Source organism: Phyllostomus hastatus, unplaced genomic scaffold (genome assembly GCF_019186645.2).
Source record: "Phyllostomus hastatus isolate PE091 unplaced genomic scaffold, TTU_PhHast_1.1 phas_contig_1, whole genome shotgun sequence".
In the NCBI taxonomy this organism is placed as follows: Eukaryota; Metazoa; Chordata; class Mammalia; order Chiroptera; family Phyllostomidae; genus Phyllostomus; species Phyllostomus hastatus.
Window position 1 is genome coordinate 37,820,365 of NW_025333498.1, and position 4,314 is coordinate 37,824,678.

General features: G+C 38.7%; 1 pseudogene; it reads right to left on the bottom strand.

The window, feature by feature from the left end:
- Positions 1–2,062: 2,062 nt before the first annotated feature.
- On the bottom strand, positions 2,063–3,330 carry LOC123813303 (annotated as a pseudogene).
- Between the last annotated feature and the right edge of the window lie 984 nt (positions 3,331–4,314).

A 4,314-nucleotide genomic window follows, 5' to 3' on the forward strand; every position in this document is an offset into this window, starting at 1 on the left:
GAAAAACCAAAGAGGGTAGGATGAAGGGTGAGAAGTGGGGATGGCTGGGGTGGGGGTAATTTGGGGGGTAAAATGGAGACAACTGTACTTGAAAAAAATTGCTGTAGACACATGGGTTGAAAATTGCTGGTCTGGGCTGTTGTAAATAGGACAGTGTCAGTGACAGGGATGGGGCAGTGGAAGGCTTTCAGGTGGTAATACTGTTCTGTTCTTGGTCCAAATGATGGTTACAAAACTCTGGGCTCATCATGAAATTTCACCAGCTGTACATTTATGATTTATAAATTGTGTACTTTCTCTATGAATCTTTAAAAAATAATAATAATAAATTAAAAATTTTAACCTTAAAAAAGCAAAAAGTGAAACAGAAGTTTCTAACTTCCTGATGAGGAAGTACTTTCACTATATAAGGATGATCACCTAACTTCTATACACCTGCTTTTAAATATTGCCTTTGCTGATGGTGCTGAAAGTTTGTGTTGTGAGAATAGACTCCCTAGAAATATTTTTCCAATTCAAAGAATCATTTGAGTAAAGTAGTGTGTACAGGAGCAATGAATGTTTCTCCTGAGCTCTACATCACTGCTCGGTGTGTCCCATTGACCAAATCCAGCCCATCACCTGTTTTTGTATGACCCATGAGCTAACAATGGTTTTTCTATTTCTAAGTGGCTGAAAAAATCAAAAGAAAAATAATATTTCATGATATCAGGAAATTACATAAAATTCACATTTCAGTGACCATAAAAATTTTTGGTGGAATATGCTTATCCACTAACATTCTCTATGGCTATCTTTGCATTCTACAACAGCAGAGTGTAGTATTTGTGACAGAGACCATATGTCCTGTAAATGCTTGTCCTTTACAAAAAAAATTTCCAACCTCAACTCCATATCCGTGAAAAAAAATCAGCCATACACATTTTGGAACATAAAAAAGTTATTTATTTTTTTTACTTTGGTCCTTGACAGTAGACCATAGTGCCATCTGGCAGAGCCTAGTCACAGTAAGAGGACCGTCTTTATCAATGAGTCACAAAATAGAGCAGCATTGAAACAAACCAAGAAGTCATCATAAAATTTTTTTTAATTTGATGACCATCTTGAAAGAGGGCCAAATCAGAGTTACCATCTGACTGCTTTTTCTTTTTAATGTAGAAAAGCAATTTATTCCATTATAAGCTCTTTCACAGTTAGTCATGGAGAATAACAGGCCTGCTGGTGAAACAGGTCACCTAAAACAGATGGTCTCAAACTAGTGGTCAAGGACTAACTCCTAAAAAGTAAGGCAACTCTTATCCAGGATTAATTTAATTTTAAAAATAAATTCAAGCTATTGATTCACTTTTCACAGCTTGATAGTCTGTCTGTGGTATACCTGTCAGGTAAAACCATACATCTTTACAACTTGGTGGTCTCAAGGTTTGTTTTTTTTAACTATTTCACAGAAAGGAAAGAGATAATGTGAAAACAGCTCAAGAAATACATTAATAAGCAAAAATATATAGAGAATGAAGAATATGTTGTTTTGACATAACTCAAGAAACTGAGAGGAGACTGGCCTACAGAGGAAAATGCTCATCCGTGAAAGTCAGGGGTGATTTGAAGACTTTTAGAGTAGTAGTTTGTATGGCTTGAATCTCCCCTAATTCCTGAATAAATGGACATCTTGCAGTACTTATACTTCATGGCTCAGACACCTGTCTCACTTGGCTGACTTACTTACTTACTTCTAGCCTTTATTTAAAGGAGTATGAAAAACTTGGGGATATAGCATTAGAAGAAAAATAAAATAACCACACACAATAGTCCCCTTTCAGTGGCTACTTCAGATCTTTGTTACTAGAAAATTCCTGAAGCAGATTTAAATACAAACCTGTGGCTTTGCTGAATCAAGTTCCCTGGTTGATATTTAGAAAACACCCTCAGTTGGGCTAATAGCAATGTTGATGGTACCTATTACAGAGGGAGAGCTGAACAAAGTCTGTGTCTCAAAACCAGTGTCTCATCAGGGTTGAGAGAGAAAAAGAGGAATCTAAAATCACAATAAGTGCAGATGTATTTAAGATCCCTGTGCTTCTGTATCCATGCTTCCTTCAAGGTCTCCCTCATTATAAATGTTCTCTACTATTTGTCACACTTGCACAGTATTTTCTTCTGACACAGAACAGATCACCCCAGGTTCATTGGGATTCCAGGAGAAATCAGATATCTCGGCAGTGTGACAACCATGAATAAATAACAACTCTGGTGGCTCCTCTTCTGCATCTTCCAGGGATTGTTCCTCTCCAATTTTACTTAAATCCCAGACATTCAGTCTTTAGTCAGTACCACCGGAAGCCAAAATAGTCTCACTGTGAGGTGACTATTGAACCTGGAATGTTTCACCTTTATGTAATTCAAAGGAATGCAACTTAAGTTTCAGACTTCTCAGATCCCACAAGACAACAGTGGGATCTTATCAGCTGATCCTTGGCCATCATGAACTCACTATAAGAAAGGAAAGAAAGGCAGTTCACAGCAATGTGAACATCAGCTGAGTGGCTTGGTTGGAAGTATTGTTGAACAAGTATCCCAGATCATAAGTTTCTGATTATCAGCAACTGACCCAAACAGAGAATCATGAAGCAGATGCCAGGAAACGTCTTCCATTACTGCTGTATGCCCTGTAAAGATGGTGTTTGCATCCACAACTTGTCCCTCCTTTGGAACAGCAATGATGTCCCATAGGCAGATGGTATGGTCATCTGAAGCACTAAGTAAGTGCCCACTGAGACTTGGGTTCCAAGAAAGTCCATAGCCCTCCTTCTGGGTTCTAGGGAGATGCAAGCCTGGGTTGCACTCTCCAGAAGTGTCTGGTTTAGGAAGATGTTTTATAGAGTCAAAAACAAGAACGTCAGTGAATGGAGTCTTTGTTGCAATGATGCAAGGGCTCTGCACCATATAGTGTGCCCTGTTTACTTCTCCTTCATGGTTGATCTTGATTTCTATTTCAATTTTTCCACCAATAGAGCTCAAACCTCCAAATTTTTCTTTCTCACTATGGTGGTATGAAGCATCTAGCTGAGCATCATTGTTCAGGAGCTGCATACCAGCTATCACAAGGTGGTTTTGTTCATCTGACTTGTGTGTCCCCAGCACAAGTCGATGAATGCTGAAATCTTTCCCTTCCCATCTGTTTACATGTGGAAGTCACTGTGCAGCTAAGCTGGGCCACCCCAAAGCATGGGTCATCACAAAATCATAAAGAAAAGAGATGTTATTTTTCCATATTTTGTATTTTTTGTTGATCACACATTCTTCTACAGCATCATCAAAGGCTGCTTCCTTGTCAGCTGTGGTGGGCAGGCAAGCCACAGGGATTCTCAGGTCCCCTTGCAGGAGGGGTGGGGAGTCTAGGGATGCTTGGTATGTGCATGTGGCCTCTATTGTTTCTGACTGCTTTTAAATGACTCTTCTTCACTCTTCCTCAAGTGAGCTCATTCTTAAATGTTCCATATGGAGAATTCCAGAGCTGTATACATGCATCAGTGTGGGACAGTTCCTGTGGAAGAATATGGAGAAGGAGTTCTAAGGACAAAGCTATTAGGCATAACAAAAGCAAGATGATTATTTTATAATTACATAAGACTTTGACTAGTCACAATATTTAAGTTCATCTACTTCTTGCCATACCCACAACTTAAGTTGGCAAACTAAGAATATTTATATTTGGTTAAATGAGGAAACTGAGTCCAGAGCATTATTATTGTATAATGAAAAAAAAAAACTGGTTTAGAGTCAAAATTCCTGACCTTCTTCCAAGTCAGCTCTGTAAGCAACAGTGTCTCTTACTAGAATTGGAAGTGAGAATCCTTACCCAGCTAACCTCACTGGGATGTTTGTTGTAAGATCAAATGAGATATGTATAAAAATGCTCTGAAAACTCTATAACATACTGTATAAAAAGTAAAAGAAAGAGAAAAAAAGGAAAGTGACTTGTTTAGATTAAGTAACTCTTGCATAACTGGTAGAGTTCCCCTGCCTTCCAGCCCTGTATTCATCCCCATTAGCTAGTGAAGGTGAAAATGAGAATCATTTCCTATGGGAGCCCACGCTTTTGGTCATCAAACATTTTAAGCTTAGTAGGATGAGTTTCACACCAGAGGGACCTGTGATCCACAGCCACACTGCTCTCATCTATTTCCTCTAGCAAGTAGGAAGACAAAAGCTTTCTATCCATGGTAGCAAATAACATCAAGTCGAGATTTTGTTTAACACAGCTGCTAATATCATGAGTGTCAAAATAATAGTGGCCAGGTGCCAATCAATCCG